Here is a 17,762-nt window from a genome sequence, read left to right on the forward strand (position 1 = left end):
CGCAAAGCTCTATCCTTTAAATGCATTAGAAAAAATAAAATTTCATTACATTAAATATCTTTATAAAAGGTGATCCATTTCGAGGTTCCCTACTCTTTTAATGAAAAAACACAGAAGCTTAAAATTTATAAATTGTTTATTATCATTCGAAAGCACATTCCTTTGCTTTTATTTTTTGAAGATTATCTCTTTCAAATGTTGGCCGCGACTACGTCTCAGGTGATGATTTTTTAGACTTTACATATCCCCACAGGAAAAAGTCTAACGGTGTGATATCATACGATGGTTCCATCGGCCCACAAACTCACCAAACTGTTATTTTTTCTGGATAAAATTACAGCTCTGATATCTCTTCAGGTTGCTCTTGTCCCAAATGTGGCAATTTTGCTTGTTTACCTATCCATTGAGCCACATATGGGCTTCATCGCTGAACAAAATTGGGCTCGAAAACGTCGGATTCTCTTGGAACTTTTTAAGAGCCTATTGAGCGAAGCACTGTCGCTTGGGAAAGTCGAGTAATAGGACTGAGTCGATTTAAAAAAAATTATTGAACCAATCGTTACAATTCTTTAAAAATTTTCAAAATAGGTTCCTTCTGCGTCGATGCAGCGCTGCCAGCGCGATTTCCAAGCATTGAAGGCGATACGGAAGGCATTCTCAGGAATAGCCTTAAAAAAGGGGTTCACATCTGGGCTGTAGGACGGCTGCGGAAGCGTTGGGATTTTCAGCTTGGACCACTCACAGAAACACGTCGCGCGAAAATGTTTGTCCAGACTCTCCACGCGATCGTAGACAACTGACCAGTTGCTCGTTCATTAGTTACGAACGCCCTCTACCGAATCCAGTCGGTGCACGCACGCTCCAAAGTACAATCGCGGCAAAAGAAAATCAGTCCTATTACTTTCCAGACAAACCCTGTACGTTAATTTGAGTTGCTGGGCGCGGCGCCGAAATCGACTCTACACTATCTTCGTGTACACTCTCAGCTACGGTTGCTATATTTTCTTTACTGCGTGCTGGACGTGGTCTATTCGGTCGAATATTATGCAATATTGAATGCTGGGTCTCAATATGGGTGATGGTGTTGCGAATAGTACGCTCAGTAGGCCGATTATGTTGGCCACAAGTTGAGCGAAGCGCGAGGAACACATTCTTTACATATTGTGAATTTTCGTTATAAAGTTGAACGATTTGTAAATGTTGTTCAGGTGTAAGTATTTCCATGATACAATGCCAAACAATATTGAACAAAAATAACATGACAGCTTGACATGACTCATGCGTGATCTGTCAAAAAGGGCTATTGAAAAAAGTGATTATATTTGGGTAACCCGTTATAATATTTAAAATATTCTTTAGTATTAAAATACTCGTTATTGAATTTTTCTCGAGGCCCTGATATTTCTTCTCTGCATTATGTTTTTCCAATGAGATGTGGATATTCATACCATTTTTAATATGGCAATTACGGAGTTTTTTGAGGAAACAGCGGACAAACGCAAGAATTTCTGAACAGCCGTTTTATAGTATTTCCAATGTTAATCCAAAAAATACTTTTTGAAAACTGTGACGTTCGAAAATTTAATTTAATTTTGTTTTGTATTTTAGGTGACAATATGTACCAAATGGTTTAGCCGGAATTTATATAGGTATAAAGGGTCTAGGCAAGATATAGTCCGACAAGTTAAAGAAATCGAGGAATGCTGTGGGTTGGAAGTTTTTATATTCAATACATAAGGTTTAGGGAAAGGTGTAGACTAATTGAGTCCATTTTCGGAGGAGACTCGCCACATATCTAGACAAATACAAACATTACTTACTTCTACCTATGTGTATGGATGTGAATTTGAATAAGTGTAATTAGCTAAAATGGCTATGCAAATGATGTTTCGCCTTCTAATAGGTAAGAAGTAGTATTGAGTAGTAAGAAAATAAGTAAATCCGATTGAAACTGACCTAACCTATACGACATCACAATTTATAATGGGTAAAGATGACTGTTGTTGTTGTTATTTACGCTTTACTTGCACTTCTCTTTGTCACGATTTCAGTCATATACATATGTATGTATATATGTATGTATCGGGTGATTTACACAGATAACTTTTTATAAAAAAAAACGCATAAAATTTGCAAAATCTCATCGGTTCTTTATTTGAAACGTTAGATTGGTTCATGACATTTACTTTTTGAAGATAATTTCATTTAAATGTTGACCGCGGCTGCGTCTTAGGTGGTCCATTCGAAAGTCCAATTTTGGGCAACTTTTTCGAGCATTTCGAGCCCGAATTTCTTCGGAAATGTTGTCTTCCAAAGCTGGAATAGTTGCTGGCTTATTTCTGTAGACTTTAGACTTGACGTAGCCCCACAAAAAATAGTCTAAAGGCGTTAAATCGCATGATCTTGGTGGCCAACTTACGGGTCCATTTCTTGAGATGAATTGTTCTCCGAAGTGGCATGTAGCATGTAGCGCCATCTTGTTGAAACCACATGTCAACCAAGTTCAGTTCTTCCATTTTTGGCAACAAAAAGTTTGTTAGCATCGAACGATAGCGATCGCCATTCACCGTAACGTTGCGTCCAACAGCATCTTTGAAAAAATACGGTCCAATGATTCCACCAGCGTACAACCCACACCAAACAGTGCATTTTTCGGGATGCATGGGCAGTTGGCCACCAAGATCATGCGATTTAACGCCTTTAGACTATTTTTTGTGGGGCTACGTCAAGTCTAAAGTCTACAGAAATAAACCAGCAACTATTCCAGCTTTGGAAGACAACATTTCCGAAGAAATTCGGGCTATTCCGGCCGAAATGCTCGAAAAAGTTGCCCAAAATTGGACTTTCCGAATGGACCACCTAAGACGCAGCCGCGGTCAACATTTAAATGAAATTATCTTCAAAAAGTAAATGTCATGAACCAATCTAACGTTTCAAATAAAGAACCGATGAGATTTTGCAAATTTTATGCGTTTTTTTTAAAAAAAAATTATCAAGCTCTTAAAAAATCATATATATACACAGAATATATATACATATAAGCAGACTACATATAGTACTACTATCGCTTTTGTTGTTATTGTTTTTGATCAGCGAATTCATAGAATAGCATATCAACGTGAGTATAAAAAGCCGGTGTTTCCGCCTTATTTTACTTTAAATCGATCAGAATGAGGTTCTGCGCTGCACTGTTGCTCTTGGTGTGTTTGGTTGTTGCGTGTCAAGCGCAAGGAGGTGGCGGTGGCGGTGGTCGATACGGTGGAGGTGGTGGACCATATGGTGGCGGTGGTGGGCCCTATGGTGGTGGTGGCGGTGGACCCTATGGAGGAGGTGGTGGACGCTTTGGCGGCGGCGGTGGTGGACGTTATGGTGGCGGTGGTGGTGGACGTTATGGTGGAGGTGGTGGCGGTGGCCGTTAAATACTTTGAATTCGAAAGTAATTATATTTTTGGCTTAAGAAATAAAAAATTTAGAAAATCATGAAAAAAATTGCAAATTATTTTGAGTGCAGCAGTCTCGCAATATTACTCAAAGTCTAGTTTCGAGTTAATGACGGCTTACGTACTAAAAGTTTTATATTGGTGTATTTTAGTGTTTTTGCATTAAAAATAAAAATATATATGTATGTTATATATGTATGTAGTATATTGATTCGTTGAATCGTCTACATGTACGCACTCTATCTGAACCTACCGTGCAAGATAAGGTAATCTGATGTGTTGCTCACTGGATCAATTCGATCAATAGTCAAGACCTATCAGTCCAATTGTACAGTCAATTCACCTTTTCTTTCGAGTGTACATGCACATATACATACATACGTATGTATACAAAATATTTCTTTGCGGTATGGGTTGATGGTAGCAGAGAGGAAAGGGCTCTCCTCTGCAGTAGAAAAATCAAAGTGGACAGAATAACAGAGAACTGACGGCATATTTGGTGTATACATACATATGTATATATACACAAGCGAAATCGCTTCATTCGTCTTGCTATTCATTACAATACATTAATAATGGCATCTTAAAAATAATGTCCATTCCTTATTATGTTCTTATGTCAGTGCCACTTCCAATCACCGAAATACTTCTAAAACTAGATTTTTGGTATAGCTTTTAGCTCTTTCAGCGATTCTCATCTATCTTGTAAAACGATGGCCCTTTAGGGTTCTCTCTATTTTAATTGTAAATAAAAAAAATTCACACGGGGCCATGTCTGACGAATATCGATGTTGGGATATCGTTACAGTCTTGTTTTTGGCCAAGAATTCACGATAATCATCAAGCTCATAAAAACTTTGTGGGTCCAAAGTAAGCAATGAATACAGCTGAAAATTATATCGGAATTCAGGAGCATGTATACTAACATAATAAAAAATTGGCAATGGGACTCACCAAACTCGCGAAATCTTAAGTTGAAATTTTGAAATTCCCTTTATCCTCTGACCCACTGTACATATGTAGGTCCTTTCTGATGTGTTAAAATTATATTTTGTTTAAACATTGCCAACATATTCGAATTAAATATTAATCCAGTGCTTTATTGCTAGTAGTAAAATATTACTTAAGGGGTCAGCAGGGTAATCCTTTTTCCAATTTTTTTTTTGTTTTTGCATTTTCTGTTCCCTTATGGCCTTAGAATTAATGTAGAAATCCACTTTACCATTTGAAGGTTTCGAAAAAGGCCCAAAAATAATAATATCGCTCGACGTTAGGAGCGTCTATCTTTGCCCATCTTTGTATGCTTTTTCAGTACCTCAAACTTTAAACGCGTTTTTCTCAAAACACACAAAACTGGCGGACTACTCAACCGATTTGCTTAATTTTTTTTTAATGTTCACAAAACGCCTGGCTATTGTCCCTCATAGATTCATAATTTTTTTATTATTTATTGACAATTTTATGACAAAATTTAAATAAAAAACATGAAACAAATTTAAAATAAAATTAAACTTTTTATTTATCAACATTTTTTCATGTTTCTAGTAGGGACGATAACTATTCACGTACTTTTTAAGAATAAATTGGGTTTTTGTGTTTCAGATGATCCAAACATGAGAAATCGTGTCCGCCAGTGAAAAATCATCTCATTCACCCAGCCATTTCTCCGACAGATGTCATCAAAAAATTCCGAAAAAATTTTTTTATATTATACCTCATGATATGTGAAAAAAGTTCTATTGTAGAATAAAAATTTCTATGAAAAAAATGTCATAAAAACATGCCAGATTACTCTACTGAGCCCTTAAAGTCTTCAAAGAATATTCTACGTTGTTACTAGATTCCTATAACTGAAGGCTAATTTACAACTTCTATTACCCCGAAATACATTAAATTAAGTATTATGTCAATATTCGCTTATAAAATTAAATTTTTTAGATTGCTGAATATTTTTCTAGATTTGCATATACTTTTTTGGATGAACAAAATAATTCTCTAAATTCATCCTCTAAGAAATCCATGTAAATGATTAAGGTCAAAGTGTGAACGGCTCAATATTATGAACCAAAATTATAGAGAAAAATAGAGAGCAAAATTAAAAGTTAAGCAAAGAAAAAATGGTCTACTGTACTTTATTATTAAGAATACCTGTATACACTGGTCTATTAAAAATTAAATTTAAAATTTTTGCTTAACAATTTAAACACTTTTTATGTTCTAGTGCAGATTGATCTCCTTATGTCAATTAGTATGTGTTTTAATAGAGTCATGACCGATTAACGAATTTTCTAGTTTCAAACACAGAAAAAAGTCCAGGGAGCCAAATTCGCGAATAGGGTGGCTGAGCGATAACTCTCCTTTGTTATCTCTCTGATACCAGCAGTGATTTTCAAGCACTATTGCTTTAACTTTTTTTGTTATCGTCATTAACGGAAGTGGATGAACGACTCACACGAGACAAGTTTTCGATGCCAACACGACCTTTACTGAACTGATTAAGTAGACTCCAAAACACTTCTGCAACATTTTTAATAATTACGTGGTTCCGTTGGAAATACAAAATTTCAAGCGAAATCGTTGCCCAATTTATCCAATGGTAAATATTTATGTTAACAAATTTGGTTTTTTTTTATGCCTAAGTTTTTTAATTTTGTTAAAAACACTATAATTTCTGTGGTCCACTCTTCATATTTCCGAGCAAAATATACAACTGTCTTACAAAAGGAATATTTGGTTATAGGTATTTAAGTACGAAGGTTTTTAGAAGCTCGGCCTACATATGCAGAAAGAATACTAATATGCAAATGAAAACAAAATAATTTACAATGAATTTTCTCATCACATTTCATTGCCTGAAGTAAAGAAAAAATGATATATGTATGTAATTATATTTTTCATTATATAATTGCATAGTCCGAGTGGAAATTTACGTACCTAACTAATTTGTTTCTATTTATAATTACTTTGTATTTATTATATTACTTAGTAATAATAGTAGTTTCTATACCTTCCATGAGATAGAAACACTATTACGAGGGCTGCTATATATATTCTGGCCTAGGGCAACACTAAGTGTTGCCAGGTGCAATCTGACATTTCCATTGGAAAGTTTGACATTTTTTAGCATAACATCACTCAGAACGTTTTGTCATTTAATCGTGAATTGTTTTATTTACAGGAAATTAAAAAATTCATCTCGGCCAAAAAATGGAATTAACTCGTGAACATTTTCGTGCGATCATTTTTCACAACTTTCGACGTGGATTATCACGACAAGAGTGCATCGATGAACTAAAATCTTTGTATGGCTATTAAGCACCATCCTATAGCACTGTGAAAAACTGGTACAACGAATTCAATCGTGGCCGACGCTCGCTCAAAGACGAATTCCGTGAAGGTCGTCCAAAAACAGCCGTTGTGCCAGAAAACATCGATGTCGTACGTGAACTGATAATGCAAGACCGTCATGTAACATGCCTTCAGATAGAGGCATGCCTATGCATTTCTCCCACCAGCATACATTCGATATTGCATGAACACCTGGCCACAAAAAAGGTTTGTTCTCGTTCGATCCCGTACAATTTGACAATCGCTCAAAAAAAGCCTCGTGTGGATTGGTGTAAAGAAATGCTCAAAAAATACGATCGCGGTGCTTCAAAAGACGTTTATAAGATCGTCACAGGTGACGAATCATGGATCTACGCGTATGAGCCCGAAACAAAACAGCAATCGACAAAAAAAAAATCATTTTCGTTGATAAATATGCCTATTACATTATTAGGCCAGAAATAGTATATATAGCAACCTACGTGTAACGATTTATATATCATATCCGCTTGGTATCAGTACTTGAACCCGAAGAAAAAGGGATACACCCATTAAATTTTGTATAAAATATGTGTATCTGTAGAGAACATCATTCAGGTGAAGTGTGTTAATATAGTCTTGTACGGATTCAGAGATTTCACCAATTTATTAGTTTACAAAAATCTGACGGAAATTCGTAAATACCTAAATGTTTTTAATAATAACTACATATATGAAGCATTTGTCGGATTTGAAGGGACTGAAATATAGAAGTTATGCGATTTTGTATTATGAACCTTTTGATTAGCTAGTTGAGGCTTTAGTTAAGGTGATATAGTTGCCCAAAGTAAAGTATTTTGTCTAGGCATTTAGTGTTATTTAAATAAATTTGCTTTATTTTAAAAATGGCATAAAGACATCGGCTTATGCGAAGACATCAATTCATATATATCTTTACAACGTTTAAAGCACGTTTACGTATAATAGTACTATTACAGGGTTATTCGATAATACTAAAGTTAGGTTAAGTTGTATTATTAGCCTAAAATACGCCACGCATAGACGAACTTTGGTCCTCTGCGATACCAGATTTATAGCGGGATTCTGTAACCAGTCTATAGTATCTATTTGAGACATTTTGAGGTAAAATCTCAATTTGTGACTAGTTACTATTCACTAAACAGTCTCTAGCGTTAGTCTCAAAATATTGACTGAAACTTGAGACCTGGTAATCAGCAGGTCACAAAACCAAAAAGAACTCTTGTCTGCCATTTTGAATATACTATTAATCGATTGTAGTTATTTTCAATTTTGTAAGCAACTCAAACACGAAAAGGTTAAAAATAAATCAATTTTACATAAATTTCGTAAATATTATGAAACAAAGTCAACATATATTTTTACTTTTATTGATAATTATGTTTTTTGACTATGTTATAGAAAATTTAATATTTGTTATCGACATATTTATTTTCATTCAAGTGTAAAAACATCTCTGAATAATGAAATGTAATAGATTTTGTGACTGTCACTTACAGAATAGCAAAATCGTCTCAAGTCTCAAAAATTGTCTCTAACTTAAAATCTCAAATTAAGAGACTTGAGACTGTCTCAAGTTACAGAATCGCACGGTTAGTATGTGCAAATATGAGTGTTATGCTTTTAAAATTGATATTATAATTATTGTTTTTACAAAATATTTATTCATAAAGTCTTCCTCAGAATTGGTACACTTGTTATTTCATTTTTTTGGCTTTATTTCTCCACAAGGGACGCTGAACATTAATAAATATAATTCTTAATAGGACTTCCACTGTTTCTTACATTCGTGTGAAGTAGAATTGGGCATCTGGAAAAGAAGATAATTACGTGTGGAGTAGAATTGGGCCTCAGTCAAGTTTAAGCAGAAACATCTGTTTTATGATGTTATAAATGTTAATCCAAAAAAATACTTTTCCGACAATCTAGTACATTTTATAAGATTATATGTGGTATTATTTACGTGCAATTAGGGGTTTCACATAGTCTCATTCAGTTATAAGTTATAACGATCTGAAAACATAGCGTTCAGAGTTGCATTTGCGTAAACTTATTTTAGTATGCAATCCAACAAAAAATTTTTCGACTAGTATAAAAATTTATGATTTTATGATTTTACGATGCTTTATGACATGTTGTGAGTACCCCAAATATGTATGACGGATAAATAACATTGAGGGAATTACTCTAACTTTTTGATTTCATTTAGTTAATGATGTCTAAATGGTAATCTTGATGCACCCTGTGCCACAATGTCTTTAATTATTCTTTAATTTTCATGATACAACATGGGGCAACATAATGTTCAAAGGTATTATGAACAAGCACATCTTCCGAGCGATATAGTTTACATATATTTTAATAAAGAAATATTATCGCATTAATTTTTATAGGGAGGATTCTAAAACAATTCCGTATTTGTGGCCTGGTACCGATATGGCAAATTTATGGTAGTGATGACCTCTACGACAAGATAGACATTTTACAACAAACAAACAATTGTACAGACAAGTTGCCAGTAGCGACCGTGATGTACGGTATAAAGTAAACCAGAAGGAATGACACGAATAATAAAATATGTAGCAGGTTAAATTCCCACTTATCCAGAATTGACCCCGACATAACAAATACATACCTATATGTTCGCCACCACTTCTTAGTATGCTCCTGAATGATCTCATCTAACACCTCTTTCCCTATCATGCCTGGGACTGCCGTTGAATGACCGCTACAATAACGTCAAAAATAGCATAAGGGTTTTTTAATTTTATGGGACCTTGCCCAAGATATAAAAAAATGTTTGGTAGCAATTCACAGAAGTCATACTATGTAGATATATTGTAAAGAATACAATTAGAAAGTCAGATGAAAATTCATTGATACGATATAGTCGGGGGTATAGTTTAATAATATTTAAGGGGGTATTCTGGTCTAGACGCATGAATTTTAGGCATTTTTTAAACTAAGATAAAAAAAATGAAAAACATTTTTACTATCTTTTTTTATATGTTTTTTATTCGCTTTGACATTTTAATAATATAGAAAAATTGCAAGAAAAAAAGAAACCAAAGTCGTCGAGATACAGGCCGGTGGAGTGGGGCTTCAAAAAAAGCGGTGCGTCCTGGTTGACGTGAACAAGAAGATTCTTCATTTTTGTCGTATATATCTCGTAAATGACAATTTTCAAAAAAAAAAAAAGAAAACAAAAAAAGGCGTCGGTCAAAAAAAAAAATTTTTCTTCAGCTTTGATTCGATTTTTTTCGATAACTTTTCGAATTTTTAAAACTAATGCAAATCAAATTTTGGAAACTCCATGGATGACAAAAGTCTTGTAAAAGAAATATATAGCGCAGTTGTGGTCCAATCGCTTCAAGGCTTGAGAAATCAAAGAGTACAACAAGAAAAAGTAGTTTCCAAAAATCAAAGTGTGAAGAAATGTTGAACACGGACGCCATATTTCACAAGACCGGGTATTCTAGTCTAGAAATTTCAAAAAATCACAATTCGATAGTTTTGATATTCAAAAATATCTCCTAAAAAGGATTTTTCAAAACTCAAATTATTTACAAAGTTATAGCCATTTTAGTGACGTGGCAAATCACACTGTGAATATCTATAACGTAAAACTCTAAACATCATTTTATGAAAACATTTTTTTACTGATGATATATAATATATACAAGTGCATATTAGTACGATTTATTTGAGGGGCATGAATATTCTTTAAATATATTGTATCATTGTACATGGTATATAAAAAATTGACCGATTGCAAATTTCTATTTGCAAGTATTTTGCGCGATAACTTTGTGAATTCTTGAGGTACCTAATGCAAAATCAAATAAACTCATGGATTTTAAAACGTCTTTAAGTGGAAAATAAGCGCAATTTATTTTGTGTAATCTATTCAAGTTTAATAAACAAATGATAAAAAAAACGGATAGTAAAAATATCTAGTGCTTCTTTTTTATTAATTGTTGAAAAAGCTCGAAATTCGAGCCTCTAGACTAGAATACCCCCTTAAGTCAAGTATATCAGTTCTGACGAGTCCATGCCTGGACTTCCTTACCAAACTCAACAAAGTTTCTATAATGTAGAGATAATAACGTATAATTTACTTATCTCCACTTATCTACATACTATTTGTAGAGACCAAAACGAATCGCTCAAATAAGAGCATACCCCGTATCATTTGTCACGACAACAGCATATTTATAAACTTATTAAATGTAATTGTTGTTTGTTGTTTTCGGCAATTTTCGATTGCCAATAAGTTGGAGAACAGTTTGTAATAAGTATAAAAGGACGCATTAGAAGCGGATTTTACAACACTTCAGATTTGTCATCATGAAGCTTCTCTATCTACTGCTACTTTTTGTGTGTCTAGTTGTTGCCGGTGAAGCTCAACGTAGAGGAGGCATCGGTGGAGGTATGGGTAGAGGCAGTGTCGGTGGACGTGGCGGTGGCGGTCGCATAGGTGGTGGACGTATCGGCGGTCGCATGGGTTAATTCCTTTGAAGATATCCATTTAAAAAAAAGATTATGTTGCCCCGAAATATATATGTATTTGATATAGTTTACACGAGTATAAAGATAAATGTTTATAAAATGCTTTGAATGCGTCTTTTTATTAACATGTTTTGGACTTAGAATATAGCAAGCAAAAATTGAATAAAATAATTTTATGTTTAAAACACGTAAGAACATTTCGTCGTAAATAATATTGATGCATAAAACTTTATTCGATATGATCATAGTTTGCTTTTACACAAGCCTTCAAACAATTCGTTCATTGATCAATAGCAGAACCAACAGTTTCTATTGGTATTGACAACGCTGCGCGAACCAACGATTTTTGAAACTCTCCAAATTTCTATCACGTATTCGACATCTTCTTTTATATTCTTCTTGTAGAACCCCCAAAGGTGATCTAGTCACTGATGCCCAGAACATACTTAAATTATGGAGGGAACACTTCTCCAGCCTGCTGAATGGCAGTGAACGCACAACACCAGGTGAAGGAGAACCCGATTCCCCAATCGATGACGATGGAGCAGACATTCCATTACCCGACAATGAAGAAGTTCGAATAGCAATTGCCCGCCTGAAGAACAACAAAGCGGCAGGGGCCGACGGATTGCCGGCCGAGCTATTCAAACACGGCGGCGAAGAACTGATAGGGAGCATGCATCAGCTTCTTTGTAAAATATGGTCGGACGAAAGCATTCCCAACGATTGGAATTTAAGTGTGCTATGCCCAATCCATAAAAAAGGAGACCCCACAATCTGCGCCAACTACCGTGGGATAAGCCTCCTCAACATCGCGTATAAGGTTCTATCGAGCGTATTGTGTGAAAGATTAAAGCCCACCGTCAACAAGCTGATTGGACCTTATCAGTGTGGCTTCAGACCTGGAAAATCAACAACCGACCAGATATTCATCATGCGCCAAATCTTGGAAAAGACCCGTGAAAGGAGAATCGACACACACCACCTCTTCGTCGATTTCAAAGCTGCTTTCGACAGCACGAAAAGGAGCTGCCTTTATGCCGCGATGTCTGAATTTGGTATCCCCGCAAAACTAATACGGCTGTGTAAGCACGTTGAGGAACACCAAAAGCTCCGTCAGAATCGGGAAGGACCTCTCCGAGCCGTTCGATACCAAACGAGGTTTCAGACAAGGCGATTCCCTATCGTGTGACTTTTTCAACCTGCTTCTGGAGAAAATAGTTCGAGCTGCAGAACTAAACAGAGAAGGTACCATCTTCTATAAGAGTGTACAGCTGCTGGCGTATGCCGACGATATTGATATCATCGGCCTCAACACCCGCGCCGTTAGTTCTGCTTTCTCCAGGCTGGACAAGGAAGCACATAAAATGGGTCTGGTAGTGAACGAGGGCAAGACGAAATATCTCCTGTCATCAAACAAACAGTCGTCGCACTCGCGACTTGACTCTCACGTCACTGTTGACAGTCATAACTTTGAAGTTGTAGATAATTTCGTCTATTTAGGAACCAGCATTAACACCACCAACAATGTCAGCCTGGAAATCCAACGCAGGATTGCTCTTACCAACAGGTGCTACTTCGGACTGAGTAGACAATTGAGAAGCAAAGTCCTCTCTCGACGAACAAAAACCAAACTCTATAAGTCACTCATAATTCCCGTCCTGCTATATGGTGCAGAGGCTTGGACGATGACAGCAACCGATGAGTCGACGTTGCGCGTTTTCGAGAGAAAAGTTCTGCGAAAGATTTATAGTCCTTTGCGCGTTAGCCACGGCGAATACCGCATTCGATGGAACGATGAGCTGTACGAGATATACGACGACATCGACATAGTTCAGCGAATTAAAAGACAGCGGCTACGCTGGCTAGGTCATGTTGTCCGGATGGACGAAAACACTCCAGCTCTGAAAGTATTCGATACAGTACCCGCCGGGGGAAGCAGAGGAAGAGAAAGACCTCCACTCCGTTGAAAGGTCTAAGTGGAGAAGGACCTGGCTTCGCTTGGAATATCCAATTGGCGCCCCGTAGCGATAAAAAGAAACGACTGGCGCGCTGTTGTTAACTCGGCTATAATCGCGTAAGCGGTGTCTACGCCAATTAAGAAGAAGATTCGACATGCCATGTTTTCCAACTCTTCAATCAGTCGTACTACTTTATCCTTTTGTATTTTAAATCTGTTGCCAACTGGATTGGTAAAACTCAACTCAAACTGGCTTTGCCCTCTTTTGGGTGAAAATACAAATCTTTTATTTCTTCATCTATTTCAAATATGATACATAACATTTCCTTGAAATCCCTCTACATAGAAGCTTTTCATAAAGGACAACAACAAAGTTATCAAGTTAAATTCTTAGAAAGAGAGTATATCAGTACCTTCTTTAAGATAGAGCCGCTTGCTTATAACAGTCCATTATCAACTCTTCGGCTAAATGAATATAAGTATAATTTGTACTGTGCCGAAGCTATGGTCTCCTTACTTTGCTTTTCAAAGTTTTTATTTCAACTATGAAAATAAATGTATATTCTATTTGTAGAGACAAAAGTAAACAATTCGCATCTTATATATTTAAGAAGACTATCGGAATCCTCCGGTTTTACCAGTTTTAATAAATTGTTTAACATGTTTAAGCAGCTTGACCTTATGACAGTAATTACTGTACTATACTCGTACTAAACGTATTTATATTTGTTGCCTCCAGAAAATTAGATATCATAAGATTCTTAAAGGGTATAAAAGAGCTTTGCTTGAGTTGGTTTGCACAGTAATTCAGATTGGTCATCATGAAGCTTCTATATCTGCTACTTCTCTGCGTGTATCTAGTTTTTGCCGAAGCGGCTCAACTTGGAAAAGGTATCGCAGGTGATCAGGATAGCATTAAGGAAAATGCTAGACATCGCATTCCACGCCATAGCCCAAAAATACTTAAAACACCAGGCGGCTAACTTTTTTGCACATTTCTAATGGTAAACAGCGAGATCTCGGATGCCCGCACTGCAAATGAAATTGAAATTATATTGCTATTATGACAATAAAAGTTTAACAAATGCTTTTACATACGGTTTTATGTTTTATGACAGGATATGCTATTGATATTCAAGGTAGCAATGTTAGGTTGCGCTGCGCAAATGCTGCAAGAAGCTATTTTGTTTCTAATATGAAAATTTAGTTATTTTCTTCTTCTTTCTTGATGTAGACACCGCTTAAGCGGTTATAGCCGAGTTTACAACAGTGCGCCAGTAGTTCTTCCTTTTCGTTGTTTGCCGCCAATTGGAGATTACAAGTGCAGCCAGGATCTCCTCCACCTAGTCTTTCCAACGGAGCGGAGGTCTTCCTCTTCTACCCCCGGCGGGTTCTGCGTCGAATTTTCCCCACCGCTGGAGTATTTTCATCCATTTGGACGAAATGACCTAGTCAGCGTGGCCGCTGTCTTTTGTCTGAACTACTTGTATGTCAATGTCATTGTATATCTCACACAGCTAGATTGAAGAGATCGCACGATAAGGAGGCGACTTGTCTGAAACCTCGTTTAGGACTTTATATGCGATGTTGCGGTGGCTTATTCCACGGTAGTTGGCGCAGATTGTGGGATCTCCCGTACTTGAAAAGCTCGTTATTCGAACTTCTTCATGGTCAGGCAATGGAATGTCTGTTCCATCGTCATCGATTGAAGAATCGTGATGATCTACTCTTGGCGTTATACCTTCACTGCCATTCAGCCTCATCGTAACAGCTGTTCTTTTGAATTTTCCGAAAACCAATGGTTTCGTTGCAGCTCTACGTAAGGAGCTTGAAATACCGTCCAACAGTTCCCTTATACCGAGTTGCTGATAAGTGCTCTCAGAGAACAGGAGTGCAAGTCGAGCAGAAAATCGTTCTTCTGTCTGTTCTGACTGTAGCTTCTCGACGTCAAACCTTCCTTGTGTTTGTTGACGTGCGTTTTTTGCTGCACACAGACGGGGCGTATCTTGGCTGCAACAAGGTAGTGGTTCAAGTATATGTTAGGACCTCGGGGCGTACGCTCGTCTGAAACATTGAAGACGTATCTTCCGTCTATCACAACTTGATCGATCTGGTTGGTGTCTTTTCGATCCGAAGACAGCCAGATAGCTTTATGAAGTTTAATTGAAAATCATAGAATAAATCAACTGCAGCTGATCAATCAACAAATAAATCAGTAGAATAAAAAACAAGTCAAACTCGTTTCAAAAACTGTTTCCAATTAAACCTTCGAGTAGAAGACAGTTGTTGCATGTGAAATATACGTACATATGTATATAATATTTAGCAATATATACATACTTATATATTATATGTACGTAGAAACCATAATAGAGTCAGTTAACTAGTGATAAAATCCTTAACATTTGGTTCAATTTGGTACTAGATAGTTAGTTAAGAGTGCAGCTCTTTTGTGGTCAATTAGCGCTTACGGCATTTTGACACACTATCGTAAAATCTTTACGTTCAATCTGTTCAAAGCATTTGGTGCTCTCAATTAACTTTCTTATCTCCGTTATCCGTTTTGTGGATATTCAATACTCATTCACGGTTTGGTTGCTGATGGGTTTCAAGAGTTCTAAGTCGGGCTTGTGATAGCGTTTGGCACTCATTGTCTATATATACTTCTCCTATACCTACATAAAAAAAAACTGTAATTTGGCTGTAATTTTTTAAAAAAATGAAAGACTTTGATTCTGCTTGTGGATTATTTTTATTTGGTCTTTTAAATTTTTTTACATCAAGTCGAGAATATGATATCATGTAAATGTCCGCCGCCACAGTTGATTGTCAATTGAGCCCTTTTTATAGCATTTTCCATCACTTTGGCCAGAACTTGGATATTGTCTTTAAGAGTTGCAAGAGTCTGAGGCCCGCGACTTCAAAAAGCTCCACAAAAAGAAGTCTGGAGCGGTCAAATCACGCGATCCTCCTGGCCAGTGCAAATCGCCAAAACGGGAGATTAGGCGCCCGGGAAAGGCATTCTTCAGCATATCGCACACGTGCAGTGTGTGCCGTTGCACCGTGCTGATGGAACCACATGCTTTCCAATCCAAATTCATCAAGTTGCGGCAAAAAGAACTCTTTGATCATTGCTCTGCAGCGCTCACCACTCACAGTAACCGTTTGGCCCGCGACGTCTTCAAAGAGAAAAGGTCCGATGACTCCTCCAACGTAAACAGTACCATACAGTGACTTTGAACGAGGGGGCGAGAAATCTTCTTTTAGACACATGCCGCTCTAGTCGATTATGTCGAAAAAAACCACATAGTGTAGTTGGAAGCTAAAATATAGAGGAATTAATTATATACCATATACATATGTATGTATGAATATTACTATTAATATTTTGTTTTTAAGCTATTCAAATCAAACTGCTCGTTAGTTTTTGAAACTAGTTGTAGTGATATGAAACATTGTTAAAGTTTTAAAAATGTTTGTAATACAAAAAAAAAACTTATTGCAATAAAAATCATTCACAAACATCAACCAATTAAGAGAAACGTTGAAATAGTCATGTTCGATTCGTCACTTTTCTACTCACTACATTTGAGTTTTGCTCTATTGTCAAAATATATAGCTATGCAAGCAACAACAAATCTATCTTAACTATATTCATCGCAGCCTTATCTGCTCTTTCTTTTGTATTATCCGAGTACATTTGATTTATGCCAGTTGCTAGCTTGATTAGCTACTCTTCACGTTTTCGCGAATTCAATACACCTAATATTTGCACTTTACTTAGGTGTTTAAGCTTATGTCTGAGCTTCCTCACTATCCTCTATTTCTAGTGTCAACTTGTAAAAAAATTTTATAAATGTCATAAATAAAATATTCAAGTATGTTTTATTTATAGACATAAAATTAAAGCCATCGTAGAGAATAGGTGCGCCATTCACAACCCTGAGCAATGCTAGTTTAAATTAATTTTATCCTTTTTACGGTTTGTCACGAACTTTTTTTTAATGTCAATAATATACTCATACACATATGGTTATACTCGTAATTTATATTTATTGTCGCCGGAAAATTTCGATGCAAATAAGTCAAGATTAAAATTTTGCCAAGTATAAAAGGGCTTTTAAGACGCAAAATTATCTATTGTACATTAGATTTATCAACATGAAGCTTCTCTGGTTACTACTGCTTTTTGTGTGTCTAGTTGTTGCCGGTGGAACACAACGCAAAGGCATTCGTAAAAGTCCGACTAAGTACAGCAGTGGTGTGGGTCGCGGTCGCGTAAGTCCTAAACATCCCGGACACCTTGGTTAATTTCTTGGAACATTTTAAATAAAAGCGGAAATTCCGAATCCATGAAATAATATGACTATAATTGTTTATGAAATACTTTAAAGGAATAAATAAGTGGCACTAGGACTGACTGATGTTAAAATAAAGAATTTAGTTTAAAGGTTAGTGTTTGGAAATATGATTATTTTCAGAATCTGATGATCTGATGAGAGTTCGGC

This window comes from Bactrocera neohumeralis, chromosome 5 (genome assembly GCF_024586455.1).
Source record: "Bactrocera neohumeralis isolate Rockhampton chromosome 5, APGP_CSIRO_Bneo_wtdbg2-racon-allhic-juicebox.fasta_v2, whole genome shotgun sequence".
In the NCBI taxonomy this organism is placed as follows: domain Eukaryota; kingdom Metazoa; phylum Arthropoda; class Insecta; order Diptera; family Tephritidae; genus Bactrocera; species Bactrocera neohumeralis.